The sequence below is a fragment of the Manis javanica genome, chromosome 1 (genome assembly GCF_040802235.1).
Source record: "Manis javanica isolate MJ-LG chromosome 1, MJ_LKY, whole genome shotgun sequence".
NCBI classification, from domain to species: Eukaryota; Metazoa; Chordata; class Mammalia; order Pholidota; family Manidae; genus Manis; species Manis javanica.
This window is the reverse complement of record NC_133156.1, coordinates 149,601,044-149,618,573: the sequence shown is the minus strand read 5'-3', so window position 1 is coordinate 149,618,573 and position 17,530 is coordinate 149,601,044.

Below are 17,530 nucleotides of genomic sequence, written 5' to 3'. Positions count from 1 at the left end.
GCTTCATTTGAAATGTATTTTCTGAGCTACCATGTTTCTTGCATTGAGCAAACTGATAACATAAGAAATGTTCTTTGGCAAAATTGAATGCTTGGCTGATGAAAGAGTAATTCAGTAAGTAGCCATAATATGAATAAATAATAATTCAGAGGAGTATACATATAAATTGTCTACTCTTTAAATACTTCTGAAAAGAGAAAATGTTAATCAAATGATGGCATTAAGTACAAGAATAAATCCCAGCACATACGGAGAAGAGGGGACACTGAATTTTTATTTTCCATCTGCCAGTCCATTTCAGGATGTGATAGCTGAAAAGCCCATGTTTTAGAGCACGTGTTCACTTCGGAGGACTACACAGAGCCAGGCCTAATTCCACCAAATCACGCTAGTCCCTGGAGGCCCAGATCTTGTATGAGCCCAGCAAGTGTATGTGGCTGCCTGGACCACAGCTGAGGGTCTGCGGCGCGGATGGACGTGAAACAATGTCCAGCGCCATGAATTTTCTGAGATCCTGGTGGCAAACTCATGGCAACTGTGCTTTCTACAGAGAAATGAGAGCCTGGCTCAAAAACCCCTTCAAAATCCCAACCATCTAATGCTAAGATAAGGATGCCAAAATTAACACACACAAAAGACTTATTTTAGTTCAGGGACACATCTTTAATGCCAACTTTCTCCTGAGCTACCAAATGGAAGGAGATCACAATGATTTAGAATGAGTATCATTAAAAAAAAAAACCTTACTAAAATATTTTCTGATTTTATAGCATTTGATAAAGTCAGAGTTTTTGATGTGTTTTCTTTTAACGTGAATGGATGCTGTTCTGGTAACTTGGACATTTCATTTGAAGGGAGTATAATAAACTGTTTTCTTTGTATTGATTGAAGAAATATAGCGCTTATTTTTTGCTTGGTTTTCTAGTAGTTGTTCAATAGGTTAAAGGGCAACGCCATCTGTTTCCTAACAGGACATTTTGTGTAAGATTTGCAAGTCCTACAGGCACCTTTAAGCAGGGATAAATATGCACCCCTGGCTTCAGATGGTTAGTTTTTTACTACCAAAGGATGATTATGTTGTATGCCTTGAGACATTGGCTATAATATATTTCCTGTCCCTTTATTGCATTTTGGAATCATAAACAATGACTGTTTGGCTCAAAGCCATTTATTCAGCCCAAAAAGACATTATTTGCACAACAAAAATCAATAAAAATGTTCCTAGGTCTGGCTGGATACTTAGCTTAACTGTGATATTTGTCTATCACTGATGGCATGCCATCTCTCGCAGGAGACCGAGGCCAAAACACAGCTATTGATCCAGTCAGCGATGATGGATACTGGCATTTGGAAAGGGCTGCTGTGGAGAATCTCGATTAAAAAAATATTTCTAGGTTTCGCCTGGAGCAGAGTCAAGATAACCCGCGTGAGGAGATTTTCTCTGTTCTGTTGGGTTTCTCCCTCTTGTGGTGGAGAAGCACTCTGGACCAAAGTCATTACTGAAAGAATTAAGTCAATCTATGTTTAGCCAAAGGCTTTGGCATCATATCAAGCTTAGCTGATTTAGACACGATCTCCTGTCCTTTTCATCACCTGGAAGCTCTGGGAAAGCATTTCATGTACACGGAGGGTGGGGGGTGCAGCAGAGGGGCTCCCGTCTGCCTTTCTGCTCCTTCATGCTGTCTGCCTGGCTCTCAGAAAGGCAGGACACACTGCCTCCCCCAAGCAATTAACTCTGCAGGACCCCTTTTGAAACGAACAAGTTAGTTAAAACTAAAGGCATTGGCTAAACCTGAGCCGGTGTGAGTGATAGAGAAAACATACCAAATAGGTTATAGACAATTTACTGCACTGAGCTTGAGGAAAAAAGTGATGTATTATCCTCCAGTCTCATAAATTTAAAATATGAAATTGTTTTTCATTTTTCATTTGCTATCTCCCGACCTCCAGCATAAATCTGATCCACAGAGCCACAGTGGAGGCAGAAGGAGAAAGGCTTTCATTTTATTTTAGCTCATTTCATTTTATTTTATTTATTCATGTGTTGACGCCACACCTTTCCCAACAAGACTTTATGGAGAAACGGAGCTGGGTGAGCAGAGGCCCCGCACTCACCAGGCCCACGTCAGGCGCTGAGCACTGCAGCCTGCATTTCCCAGGCCATGGCTTCCACAGCAGGTGCAGGGTGCGGGTCAGCCCCGGGCTCTGCGGGGCCCATCGAGCTCCCGGCCACAGCTGTTCACTGGGACCCAAGTGGCTGCACAAGACTGGCCCCTTTAGCTCTCTGACTGGCCTCAGGATTTCTGAGACTTTTCTAAACCCTCCAGACCCTGGTGTGCAAGCCCCAGGATGCTGTCTTCTTGCTTGATCGTCTGTGTCAAGCTGTTTGTTTTTAAACCAACGTTACTGGTCATAAGGTCCATGCATATTTCTGTTATTAATCATATTATTTTTCATCTCTAGCATGTTCTGATTAGGCTAGAAGGGATTAGGATTCACAATTAAAAATCAAGCGACATTACCAGTGTTGGCCATCTTCAGGTGGACAGTCAGGTGGCCTGACCCACCTGTGACTTCTGTGGGGGTGTCTCACGCCTTCCTTATCCTAAGTTATCTGCAGCCCAGATTCCAGTGGACAGATGTGAGATTTACACTGGAGATAAGTGAATTTTTTTAGCGTTTCACATAGTGTATGACTTTCCAGACTGGTAACAGTATGTTTATGTATCACACATATGTAAACATGCATGAGTGTATGTGTGCACATGGAACATGCATGCTACATGTGTGTTTGCAACCATTCCCTGGCCTGGGTGAGTGCCAGTGTCGCCTTTGCATGCATTAGAATAGCCATCTCTTAAAGCTCTCTGTGGAGCCAGGTGCCCAGGAGACTCCCGTGTGCCACACCTGTTACTCTCCTAAACCCACATGCTGGCCAGTGATTGGAACTTACTCCCCTTCTGTCTTGCAACAGAGGCTTCGAAGTCTGAAGCTGATGCCCTTGGAACACTGGGACCAACACAGACCATGGCTTGTTCCCCACGTGACAGCTCATTCCGACTTAATAGGAAAATAAATACCCTGAAGCTCCTTGTAAATAGCAGTAAACAAACCAGTATGCCCTGAGGAGACGGTGTCTTCTCCCGCTGGCTCTCCTAAAATTTCAATGAGCTTTAAAAGCATCTGCTTCACAGGCCAAGGAGCCGGCTGGCAGGGGCTTCCCCACCCTCTACCCTGTTTCCAGCAATTACACGTCTAAAGTGTACTCCAGTCTTGCTTCAGCCTGTTTCTCTTAGATTCTTTCAGGAGTTGGTGTCAGATCAGCGGCTTCCATGTGAGACCTTAACTCTAATTCCTGCTAAAATGGGTAATAATTTTGCTCACCAAGCAGAACCAGGGCTGCATATGGGACAGAAGTGTCTGCATCTAGGAGGGGTTCCAAGAACGATACATCGTTGACGCCATGTTTCCAGTCAGCTGAGAACCCCCCTTAATTAGAGGACAAAACCCACGTATGCGGGGTGCCTGTTGTTGAACAAGTACATTTAGAGCTCAGTGCTGAATCTAGTGGAGTTAATTGGAGATAAATTGTCTTTTCAGTGACTAATCCAGCAGAGTGTGAATGGTAAATTATCTTCATTTGAACAGCAAAAGACCACCAGCCAGGAATTATTTTTGGAAAAATGCATGCCAAAGATAACTTATTTACAAGTAAACCCAAGCCTTCTTGACTTACAGCTGTGCCTCCTTCACTGCCCTGACGCTGCAGTCCTGCGTTTTTAGGAGAAAGCAATATTTTCTGGTCTCAAATCCATGTGTGTCATGGGGTGGTGTGTGAAAAATTCATTTAGCACGTAATTCATTAGCAAATGTGAGACCTTGACTAAATACGGTATTTGGATGATGCTTGAGAAATCTGAATAACAAGTGCAGCACATGGTAGAGATGGAGTAAACACTTTTCTTCTCTCAGATCGATCTATCGATTGTCATTAAAACAGCCAGCTCAGAAAATGAAGTGGCTTCCAATTCCCAGGGTCCAGGTGGAGCCTCTGCCGCCTCTTCCTCTTCCCAGTTAAGGGCATCATTAAATGGAAGAGCAAACAGCACATTGAGAGGCCAAGTGTTTTATTAATTCATCATCAGAATTATCTCAGAGCATTAATATTAATAGCCTCAAATTGGATTTCATTTAAGAGGTGAAATAAATATGCAGATAGTAAAAGCCTGCACATCCTGAGAGTCTCGTGGGGGGCATCCCCGTGGAGCTCTGCCCCCGGAGGGCTGAGGTCCTGCCCTCCTCCTGGGTCAGCGGGGCCTGGCGGAGAGCGGGCACTTGGAGGCACCCACAGTGGAGCCAGGAGCCTGTTGGGCAGCACAGGAGCAGGCACTGGGCCCAGGCTCAGCCTGGCAGGACGCCAGGGTCTCGGGGTGGCTGCCCTCCTCTGCCCTTAGGCCCTGCGGGGACGAACCGTTACACATCACATACACAGCGGCACGTGTGGGACCTTCACATACATCACCTGGAAAGCAGCATATGGATGAAGTACACGAGGGCAATGATGCTGGGCAGGGAAGGCCCCGTGAAATGCGGGGACTCTTCTCCTGCGCCCAGAGAAGCTCTCTGAAGGTAACTTCCTCCCTGAATGCTGATGGCAAGATGTGAACTCAGGTCCCATTGAGTTATACGAGGACAGTACTGCCAGGATGGACATACAAATTCTTTGGCTTTTATTCAGAAAAGCCAGTGAAATCGTTAAAGTTACGCAAACCTTCTCTGGGTATTTTAACATTACCCATGGAGTTCTGACGCAGGTGGGCCGGGGCTGCCGTGACTAAGAACCACGGACCAGGGGCTTAAAACAACAGAAATGTCTTATCTCGCAGCTCCGGAGGCCCGAAGCCCAGGTGTGCACAGTGCTGGCCACTCGGAGACTCTAGGGACGGCCTCTGCCCACCTCCGGGGCGCCGTGGTGGCCGGCAGCCTGCGGTGCTGGGCTGGCAGTGCCCACTGCGCTCTGCCTTAGCCGCTGGGCCTCCTGGTGTCCGTCCCACAAAGGCGGTGGCCGTGCTGGACTCAGGCCCTCCTGCTGGCCTCCCCTGCGCTCGATCGCACCAAGCAGGGCCAGGCTCATAGGTACCAGGGGTCAGGACTTCGCGTATCCGCGTGGCTGTGTGGGTGGGGAGTGCGAAGGAGGTACAGTCTACGCATCCCCCAGAATAAGTTTGAAAATAAAAAAAAAAATGTGTCTGCGAAACTGAGCCCCAAGGTTGGAGGGGATTCTGCTGAGCACCTGGAGGTGCCAGCAGGTGGAGCGCCAGCGGAAGGAGGGCCGGCCTGGGGGGGCCTGGCAGGTGCCGCCTCGCAGGCAGAAGGGCCGCCCCGACCCCGCCGCAGGGCGTCCCTCCCTGCGGCGTGTGATGCCGTGACGGGCACCCTGGCCCAACCTCCACCACGCACAGGCCCCCTTGGGGGAGCCCTCGCACAGGCTGAGGGGGCGGCCCTGCACGCACATGGCTGGGGAGCCCGGAGGCTCTGCACCCCGTCTCGGGGACTAAGGGGAGGAAGGAACTGGAGGCGAGGTGCTCTTTCGGGCGGTGAGCCATCCTAAGTTGGTGGGTTTTCGTGCTCACCATCATCAGCCCTGCTTAGCCCTGCACTTGGTCAGATCTGGTCCGCACACTGCCCAGCACGGAGAGGGGGCCTAGTGCTCTCATGCCAGGTGGGCACGCTGTCATCGGTGACCAGGCTGCTCCCTGCCAGTCCCAGGACACCCACGGGCCCACTGCCAGGAGGCCCCACCACTCAGCTCCAGTGACCTCCCAACCCCCACCAGCTGGGTGCGTCCAGATTACTTGAATGATTACTGTCCTGTACAGCCTTGTTAAAAAAAGGGAGAAAGAAAAAGAAAGAAAACCAAATTCTTATTTACCTGCTCAGAACACTGAGACACTAACTTTTAAAGATTAACTTACTATAGTATAATGTATCCTTCTGTTAGAGCATTTTAGAATAGACACACGTAATTCAACATACTGCAAAATTTCAATTTCTTAAATCGTTTTTCAAATGAGCAGTTAATGATTTTTGAGACCAGAAAGTTAAACAAGAAGGAAATGAACAGAATCCAATGTTTGACCATATGTGAAAGTAGATTTTTTGGGAGCAGAAACTGAATGAAAATGCAAATATATTTTTGCATAAAATGTCTTTCTTATAAATTTCAAAATAGTATTGTATTAGGGGAGGAGTTTGTAAGGCAAAGTGTCCCCAATCAAAGTATTATACAAATACTTTGGAATCTGAGACTCAATGCTACTATTATTTTAATCAAGAATTCCAAATCCTTCCAAGACTACTAGATCTAATATCTGAATTCAGCAAAGTTGCAGGACACAAAATTAATACACAGAAATTTGTTGCATTCGTCTACGCTAATGATGAACTAGCAGAAAGGGAAATTAGGAAAACAATTCCATTCACAATTGCATCAAAAAGAATAAAACACCTAGGAATAAACCTAAGCAAGGAAGTGGAAGACCTATATCCTGAAAACTACAAGACACTCATGAGAGAAATTAAACAAGATAGCAATAAATGGAAACACATCCCATGCTCATGGATAGTTAATATTGTTAAAATGGCCATCCTGCCTAAAGCAATCTACATTCAATGCAATTCCTATCAAAATACCAACAGCATTCTTCAATGAACTAGAGCAAATCATTCTAAAATTCATATGGAACCACAAAAGACCCCAAATAGCCAAAGCAATCCTAAGAAGGAAGAATAAAGTTGAGGAGATTGTGCTCCCCAACTTCAAGGTCTACTACAAAGCCACAGTAATCTAGACAATTTGGTACTGGCACAAGAACAGAACAATAGACCAGTGGAACAGACTAGAGAGCCCAGATATAAACCCAAGATATATGGTCTATTAATATACGATAAAGGAGCCATGGACATACAATGGGGAAATGACAGCCTCTTCAACAACTGGTGTTGGCAAAACTGGACAGGTACATGCAAGAGAATGAAACTGAATTATTGTCTAACCCCATGCACAAAAGTAAACTTGAAATGGATCAAAGACCTGAATGTAAGTCATGAAACCATAAAACTCTTAGAAGACAACAAAGACAAAAATCTCCTGAATATAAACATGAGCAACTTCTTCCTGAATGCATCTCCTCAAGCAAGGGAAACAAAAGCAAAAATGAACATATGGGACTACATCTAACTAAAAAGCTTCTGTACGACAAATCAGCAGAACAAAAAGGCATCCTACAGTATGGGAGAATATATTTGTAAATGACATATCTGACAAGGGGTTAACATCCAAAATATATAAAGAACTTACACACCTGAACATCCAAAAAAGCAAATAACCCTATTAAAAAATGGGTGGAGGATATGAAGAGACAGTTCTCCAAAGAAGAAATTCAGATGGCCAACAGGCACATGAAAAGATCTCCACATTGCTGGTCATCAGGGAAATGCAAATTAAAACCACAATGAGATATCACCTCACACTAGTAAGGATGGCAACCATCCAAAAGACAAACAACAACAAATGTTGGCGAGGTTGCGGAGAAAGGGGAACCCTCCTACACTGCTGGTGGGAATGTAAATTAGTTCAACCATTGTGGAAAGCAATATGGACGTTCCTCAAAATGCTCAAAGTGGACTTACCATTTGACCCAGGAATTCCACTTCTAGGGATTTACCCTAAGGATGCAGCACTTCAGTTTGAAAAAGACAGATGCACCCCTATGTTTATCTCAGCACTATTTACAATAGCCAAGAAATGGAAGCAACCTAAGTGTCCATCAGCAGATGTATGGATAAAGAAGATGTGGTACATATACACAATGGAATACTACTCAGCCATAAGAAGAGGGAAAATCCTACCATTTGCAGCAATATGGATGAAGCTGGAGGGTATTATGCTCAGTGAAATAAGCCAAGCGGAGAAAGAGAAATACCAAATTATTTCACTCATCTGTGAAGTATAAGAACAAAAGAAAAACTGTAGGAACAAAACAGCAGCAGAATCACAGAACCCAAAAATGGACTAACAGTTACCAAAGGGAAAGGGACTGGGGAGAATGGGAGGGTAGGGAGGGATAAGGGTGGGGAAGAAGAAAGGGGGTATTATGATTAGCATGTATAATGTGGGGGGTGGGGGAAAGTGGAGGGCTTTGCAACACAGAGAAGACAAGTAGTGATTCTACAACATCTTACTATGCTGATGGACAGTGACTGTCAAGGGGTTTGTGGGGGGGGGACTTGGGGACTTGGGGTAAGGGAGAGCCTAGTAAACATAAAAAAAAAAAGAATAAAGCTGATGCAAACAAAAAAAAAACCACAATGAGATATCACCTCACACTAGTAAGGATGGCCAGCATTGAAAAGACTAAGAATGACAAATGCTGGCGAGGATGCGGAGAAAGGGGAACCCTCCTACACTGCTGGTAGGAATGTAAGCTAGTTCAACCATGTGGAAAGCAATATGGAGGTTCCTCAAAAAACTAAAAATAGAAATACCATTTGACCAGGGAATCCCACTCCTAGGAATTTATCCAAAGAATACAAGTTATCAGATTCAAAGAGATATACGCACCCCTATGTTTATAGCAGCACTATTTACAATAGCCAAGATATGGAAGTAACCTAAGTGTCCATCAGAAGATGAATGGATAAAGAAGATGTGGTACATTTATACAATGGAATATTATTCAGCTGTAAGAAAGAAACAAATCCTACCATTTGCAACAACATGGATGGAGCTGGAAGATATTATGTGCAGTGAAATCAGCCAGGCAGAGAAAGACAAGTGCCAAATGATTTCCCACATTTGTGGAGTGTTACAATGAAGCAAAACTGAAGGAACAAAACAGCAGCAGACTCACAGACTCCAAGAAGGGACTAGTGGTTACCAAAGGGGAGTGGGGGTAGGGCGGGTGGGAAGGGAGGGAGAAGGGCATTGAGGGGCCTTATCATTGGCACACATGATGTGTGGGGGTTCACAGGGAAGACAGTGTAGCTCAGAGAAGGCTAACAGTGACTCTGTGGCATCTTACTACACTGATGGACAGTGACTGCATAGGGGTATGGGTGGGGACTTGATAATATGGGTCAACGTAGTAACCACATTGTTTTTCATGTGAAACCTTCATAAGAGTATATATCAATAATACCTTAATAAATATATATATATATATTCACAGATTTGTTATTAAAAAAAAAGAATTCCAATCCTGAGTACAGATGTTATCCTAAGATGGTGATGTCTATATTCTAGTTGCTTAACCATTGGTTGAGCGACCAAGGGGTGGTTTTAATGACTATGTGCAATAAAGCTGAGAACTTCCTCTAAATTGCTTGCTTGGGAGACCGAGCACCAGACACCCACCATTTCCCTAGTGACCGAGCAGCACCTGGCTTGCACCCAGGCCCTAGCACAGTCTTGGGGAAGACCAGAGGGACTTGGGGGCACAGGCAACCACTTACTCTAAGAGGGGCACCCCAAGGGCAGGCACAGTGTGAGCTTACTGTCCCCCAGGTCCTCCTGCAGAAGCTGCAGGCCACTCAGTCAAGGATGGAGTCAACCCATCTTTCATACAATCCTGTCCTTCATACAATCCTGGCCTTTCCTGAACCCTTGAGGCAAACCTGTTCCTATTGTAATTTCAGCTAGTTTTAAGTGTGCAGGAAATAAATCAATACATTCGAGAAGAGAGCAGTAGAACATCAAAAAACATTTGATGAAATTAATTTAAAATCATTGATTTAACTTCCCTCTTTTTCATTTTATCCACTTTTTAGGATTTTCTCCAATGTGCCATACATGGTTGCATTAATTTTGAAATAAACATCTAGAGAGAACCTCACTCCTCTTCCTGAAGCAAGCCCTTGGCTAGTGGGTATTCTTCCTGAAAATGCCCTGTATCTTCCCATGCCTAAGTGTGAATAGGCACACCACTGGCAGAGTTCCATAAAAAGGAAAGCAGGCAATCCTTACTGCTGGGCATCTTGCATCCTCCCACACCCTAATTTAACAGCGGACACAGTACCCAAAGAACCACATCGTAGCAGCCGAAGCTGGCATCGTCTTCCGCAGCCTAAATGTGCTGTGCCTTCTTTGGGAGGGGAGAGGGAGGCATTTCCCACAATGAACAATTAAAAAATGATTTTCTGTTTTTCTGACTAGAAACAATGCTGCAATGAACAACCTTCCACACTGATCTTTTTTCCCCCAAATGAAAACATATTTTTGCATATATTTTCAGGGGTGCATTTATGGAATTGCAAAGAATTACTTCCAAACAGTGCTGCCAATTTATATTCCCATCGAGTCTATAAAAGACTGGTCTTTTTTTTCCCTAACTGGTGGGATCAAAACAGTTTCTCTCTTTCACGTCTACTTCTCCAATTGTTTGTGCACTTCTGCATACGTTTAATTTTTATAACTATCTTTTGAGTATTATTATATTTGTTTTTTTCTATCTTGTCAATTAGTAGGTCCCCTTTGTGCATCATGGCTATTATGGAGATGGCAAATTTTTTTTCCAGTTTTCTAAATGCTTTTAAACTTTGTTCATGGTTTTATTTGTTGCAGTTTTTCATTATGATGCATTTAACACTGCAGCCCTGGGTATGTAGGAGGGCATTTGGGTTTGAAAAAAAAGAATATATATTTATAGTATATATATACATACTTATAATACATATATATATGCACACATGTATATACACTCTCCAAGCACATGTGCATATCTATTATGTGTGCATACACAAATCTCATGTGTATATGCATAGATGTGTATATATACACATTCATATAATTTAAGCTTTTGTTCTTCCCTACAAATAATTTTATAAAAATGTGTCAATATGAATGAGGGATGGAGTCCATATTAATTTGCTTTGTCTTTTGTTCCACTAACAGCGCTCCCATGCCCGCCCTCAAGGCTGACAGTCCAGGAGGTGTCCATGCATGCATGCACATACACACAGGGAGAAGGCTTTCTCTTCCTTCTTTCCTGTCGTGGAAGCAGTGTTTCCTGGCCCTGCTCAGCACTGCTCTGCTCTGCTCACTCAGCGAGGCTCCCTCTGGGCCAGTCCTGCAGCCTGGACGGACTCTCTGCCCATCGTGCTCAGGCACAACCATGATCTGTTTTCCACTTCCATACGTGAATATTCACTTCATTTCTAATGTTTCACTACTTCAAAGTACAGACATATACATCTCAGATATTGGTGATTTTAATTACTTGCAATAGATTCCCATGGCTGCTGGGCCAAAGAGTATGTTATTTTAACTTTTATAGAAGTTTCCAGATTGCTTGTTGAAAGTCAAACAATTTGCAACCCCACAAAGAATGTATGGGAGTATCTTTTTTCCTAGCATATGTATGCTGGGTGAATATTTTTTTACTGGATGAATATTTTTTAAAATTTTCTTCCCTTCTTAAGCTATGAGTTATTTAATTGTTTTCAAATTTCCAAGTTTTGAGACTTGTTTTAAATGCTCATCTGTTTTTCTTTTATTGTTCTTGAAGAATCTGGCTTATATGAGTTCTACTAAGGACCAGAATTTATTGACATTTTTTAAAGAAATTCTTTAATTCATAGCAATTTTTGTAATAGTTTCATGTTTGAAAAAAATATATACACTCTTTCGGTTGTGCACAAATCTCCATCATGTATTTAGCCCAGGCTTGTTACTCAAATTGAAAAGGGTATCCTTGCCTGGTTAGGGGATGCTTTATCTGAGCAAAGAATGTCCAAATATTTCACCTTGTATTTCTATAAACTTTTTCTTTATTTCAAAGTTTTATCATTAGATGAAAATACTTTGACTCTTTGCTAGATTTTTGCTTGTACACAGTCAGCCCTTTTCCTCTGAAAGTCATCTGATCGCTGCCAGCTTTTCTCCTCATGGCATCACCTTGGCGTGTCACTTGCTGTGGGAGGCAGTCTCTCACATGCTTACAAATGATCCCCATCTCCTGGCATGCAGGCTCTTGAGTGTGGGCTGCCCGTAGTGACTTGCTTCTAAGGCACCAAGCCTGGCCCAGGTGATGGATTGCCACCTCCAACAGCAGGCAACAGAGTTTGTGGTTTCTGTCCTGCTCACTCTCTCTGGCACTTCTCCCTTGTTCCCTCTGATAAAACAAGTCACCCTGCCATGAACTGCCCCAGTGGAGACAGGCCCAGTAGCAGAAAATGGCCAGTGAGGAGCTGAGACCTTTGCTCCAACAACACATGAGGAACTAAGTCCCACCAGCACCCACTGCCTGAGTTTGGGTCATGCCCCAGTCAAGTCTTGAGATGAAACCACAGCCCCAGCCAACACGTGAAGTGGGAGATTTTAACCCAGACAGCTCAGCTAAGTCACACCCAGGCTCCTGCCTCGGTGGAACCCAGAAGTAATAACTATCTGTTTAAAGCCTCTAAGGTAGGGTGATTCATACACAGCAATATATAATAAAGACACATAAAAAAGTGTAGTTGGGGAGTCTCTCTAATCTTAGACTTTCTTGAAATGGTTGAATTTAACCAATTCTATTTAACCCTTGGATATTTTTAGACATTTTTGTTGCTTTATTTTATGTTGGCCATTCTCTTAAAATTTTAACATATGAAATTATTTTAGGTAAACACGTTTTCAATTGTTTTCTAAGCATAATTTATCTATGAACATCTAAATTCAATGCATTTACTCTACCTGCATGAGACAAAAGCTTTTTATCTCACTATTCCACACCAAGTTTTCATGTCAAATAACCTAAAATAATATTTATGTTTATATCAGTTATTATCTCATTATGATTCAAAGTTTCATTATATTTAAAGATCAGTGTTATGGATTTCTGGGCTCATCACTTCTTCAATCCACTTTTTGCTTTTTGAGAATTTGCTTTTTGGTTTTACTTGATTATATCCTCAAGTAATATTCTTTCCAATGGCAATTTTTAAAAATTTTTCATTCAACATGTTTGACAATGTCTTCAGACATGAAGACAGTGTTTTGTTTTCAAACTTAAAGGTGAATGGTTTTAGGTTTAAAGTATTTTTCATTCTGAACTTCACAGCTAGTATTATTGTCTTCTAGCATACCAAGAAAAAGTCTGGAGCCAAATTAATTGTTCAGTTTTAGGAATTTAAGGGTTTTTTTTTTTTTTTTTTTTTTTTTTAGAGATTTCACTGTTTTATTTTAGTCCTTGTAGTTGTAAAACTTCATCAAATTATGCCTTGGAATGAGTACGTCTTAGAATTTATCATCCTTACCTGTGTGTGCATGTAGGGTGCTGTGTGGCATGTGTATTACACTGAATAATTTCTGAGAAACTGTCTTGTCCTCCTCCTTATTGATATTTTAAGATAAATTCCTCTTCTCTGTTTCTCCTGGAACTCTACCCAACAAATGTGACTCCTGGATCTATATTCCAGGTCTCTTATGTTCTCTGACCATAGTCGATGCCAATCAATGACACTATCAGTTCCCTGAATTTGATCTGTAGCCACATCTACTCTTCCAGTCAGCCTTTTATTCAACTTAGTTTATTAAGAACTTGTTAGTTTTTATTTTTTAGGAGCTTATTTTCATTACATATGTGATTGCCTTTTGAATCTCTCTTAGAATGTAGACTTTAATTATGTTAGTCTTTTTCTGTTTGTTTTGTTCAGTTTTTCTCTGGGGTTGGTTCTTCTTTTATTAAGATAAAGACTCCTCTTTCATTGTGTTTGTAAGTTTGGGGTTGTTTTCCTTCTATTTGTTTCTGTGATGGCTTTTCCTACAATTCAACTGATTTTCTGGTTGAAAGAAAGGCTGTCTTTTCTCTCCTAGTGCTCTTTTTCTATTTAATGTTGTTTATTTTTACTCTAAATTTGGAGTGTCTCTGGAACCACTGTCATTGTTGTAGGAATTTTGCCTTGTATTTTGGACTATGATTTCTCACTCTTGTTTTCTCCAAGTTAACTGGTCACCTAAGAATTTATCAATAATTTTTAGTCAGGAAGGACACTTCTGTTGGTCTCCTTGGACCTTTCCTTCTGTCTAAGAACCTCTAGGATTTCTTCCTGTATATATGTCTTATCTCCTATTTTTATAAATTTGGTGAAGAAAGGAAACATGTACTCAGTACCTTACCTTATTATGTTCCTCTCTCCACAAATCTGACCCTATTGTTAAGATCCATGTGTTACAGGAAATTGTTCTGTCCTTGATACTACCAATAGCAATTTCTGTTACTCAAAGCTTCTCAGGAGGCTTGAAATCAAGTAAAGTTATCTGGCTGCACTCTACCAGTTACTCTCTCCAGGTAGCCTTTCTAGCTCAGCCAGACAAACTCATCACAATAAACTCTGTTTTCTTGTTATCAAGAATTTGAGTATTATTGATAGTTTTACTTAATCATATATGTGAATTAGCATTATCTTATATTTAATATTTCCTCTTAATTAGAAAACATCTTTATATACCTATCAGCAGTTCTACATAGAAAAATCAGTCTGTTCTGTGGTGAGATGGACTGTAAGCATTTCATCTGGGGCTTTAGCCTTTGCCTGTTCCTCAGCCCCACCCCCTGTGTGAGTGCAGCTCTCTCAGGGACGTCAGTGAGCAAACCATCCAGTTCTCCTAGGGAGGGCACCTGAGCTGGGCAGATGGCAGTCTCAGCTGGGCCCAAAGACAGGCAGGCAGCTTGACCCCCGTGGGTTCCTACAAAGCAGCAAAAAGCAGTGGGACAGGCAACAGTGAGCTGGTGGCACCTGGCTTGGTGTCCTCCTAGGTCCTCAAGGAGCATGTATAAAGGTCAAGTCCTACCCCGGCCTCCCTGACTTCAAATCATAGCTCAGTGAGCCAACCAATCGCCTTAAGGCAACTCTGTGCAGGACCCCAGTTAGAGAATTGAGGCGGGCTTCCCTGCTTCACGGGTCCAGAGCAGGCCAGCCACACTGGCCACCAGGATTTCCCAGCAGAGGATTTTGGGTGGGGCATGGGTATGAAAGACCAAGCCCCACAGCAATCTGCTCTGGAAAACTGAGTCTGAGCTGCCTGGGTTGACATCAGTCATTGGCTTATGAATTCTTCTAGGATGTGAAATAATAAAACTCCCAGTTTCAGTTCTCCAGACAGGCTCCAGACACATTCCATGACATGCATCTGACACTAGTCAGTAGAATGGGCCGTTCCACTGAGTACCCAGGCCCAGGAGATATACTTGGAACCTAGGAGACTTCCAAACACTGTCATGGACAAAAAGACTAGTGAAGAAATTCTGAAATGAGAAGTTAGAATTTATTATATGGGAAATAAATAATCCAGTGGAGTGTTGCCTAGAAGAGCAATAAACTGATCCTAACCATTGAAACTAATGAATTAAAACTACTTATAGTTATTAACCAGGCAGAAAAAAATGTCTGCTTGCAAAAAGAAAATAAAATTAATTGGATAAATTCCCATGAATGCTCTATATGCCTATAGATGTGCCTATTTCTAAAAAGCTTAAATGTGATTTGTATTGTAGGTGCTAAGAAAACTGAAGCGCTCATTTGTTTTTTGACAAGGTGAGCACACCTGTTTTTAAATATTAGAATAGATGTGGGCAGCACCCATAAATTGTGCATGGTTTATGTATGTGGATCTTGTTAATGTATGTGTGTAATAAAATAATTTTAAACCATAGATTTTCAGTGAAAATTACAATTCTATGTACTTAAAAAAAATTTTAAAGACTTTTCTTTTTAGAGCAATTTTAGGTTCACAGCAACATTGAACAGAAGGTGAGGAGATTTCCCACATTCCCACTGCCCCCTCATTCACAGGCTCCCCCACCAACATCTTCACAAAGTATTCCATTTGTCACAACGACGAACCTTCACTGACAGCGCCACCACCACCCAGAGTCTGCGCTTCACATTAGATGTCCTCCATTCTGTGGGTTTGGACAAATGCATGAGGTCATGTGTCCATCATTACAGGGTCATACAGAGTAGTTTTACTGCCCTAAAAATTCCTCTGTGCTCCACCTGTTCACCCCATCCTTCCTCCCTACTAAACTCCTAGCAACCACTGCCTTTTCACTGTCTCCACAGCTATGCATTTTCCAGAATGTCATAGAGCTGAGATCATACAGGATGTGGCCTTTTCAGATGGCCTTTCACTTTGTGACATGTGTTAAGGATCCTTTGTGTCTTTTTGTAGCTTGATAGCTCATTTCTTTTGAGCCCTGAATGGTATTCCATTGTCTGGATGGACAATATTTTGGGCATTTCAGTTGCTTCCAAGTTTTTGTAATTATGAATAAATCTGCTATAAACACATGTGCAGGTTTTTGGGTGAACATAAGTTTTTCATCCCTCTAGGTAAATAACGAAGTGTGCAGTTGCTGGATTGTATGGTAAGAGCATGTTTACTGTCTTCCAAAGAGGCTGTTGTATTAAGTTTCAAGAGTAAAATTTCTTGATGATGCAGAGCTATAGTTTAAGTTTCATATTTTCCAATAAGGTTTTCCAAGTCCCAACACTTCTCAGCTTGCTAGTTTCCCAACTACTGGCAGACTTCTTGTAGAGGAGGGCGGGAGAAGCACCATCTGGCACTCCCATGACCGGAAGGCTGTGCTTGGTTGGTAGATTAGAAAGACAGTCTTCCCTCCCGCTGAGAAAATTAGAAAAGTAAAAACAAATACACACATGCAAAGGGAATTTTCCAGGCCACAGAGTTGCACATGCTAACATTGGGAAGTCGGGACAGCTAGGAGGGAGCGTTTGTCTCCTAGACTGAAATCACACCAAGCCACGTCGCTTATGACAAAAGTTTATTCTCATAGTTCCAGAGGCCAGAAGTGCGGAACCAGGTGCCCAAGGGCCACACTCCCTCTGGAGTCTCTGGGGCGGGATCCTTCTGGTGGCCCCAGGGACTTCTGGGCTGTGGCTGAGTCCCTCCAAGCTCTGTCCCCACCTTCGCACAACCTCTGTGTGTGTGTCTGGGCCCTGTCACCTGCTCTCAGGGACACCTGTCGTTGCATTTAGGACTCACCTTACCAACAGAAGACCTCATCTTAGCTGACTGCATCTATGAAGACCCCATTCCCAAAGGTCACATCATCAGGTTCCAGGTGGATGTGAATTTGAGGGGAAAACACTATTCTATTTGCTATACGGGATAAAAATACACTGAGACAAGGGCCAGGAAGCAGAGAAGGAAAAGGAATAGGAGATAGAGGGACAGAGGTCAAGAGTCAAAACTGGATTTTGTTGATGTTGGACAGAAAACATTTCAATCCCAGCCACTCTAAAACTGTGACAAATACTGAACTTACTGGATGAATATTAAAAAAATACTGGTGCTACTAAATATTTCTAAAAATATGTCTCAATAAAAAATTTTGCAACAGTTTCCAGGAAAGAACTTCAAAGTGGCAAAAATACAATGGCTTTTGAATAGTGTTAAATGTACATTTGCTTTCACATTTTTCTGACTTCCCTTATTTCAAATCATTATATGTCAACAATTAGCAAA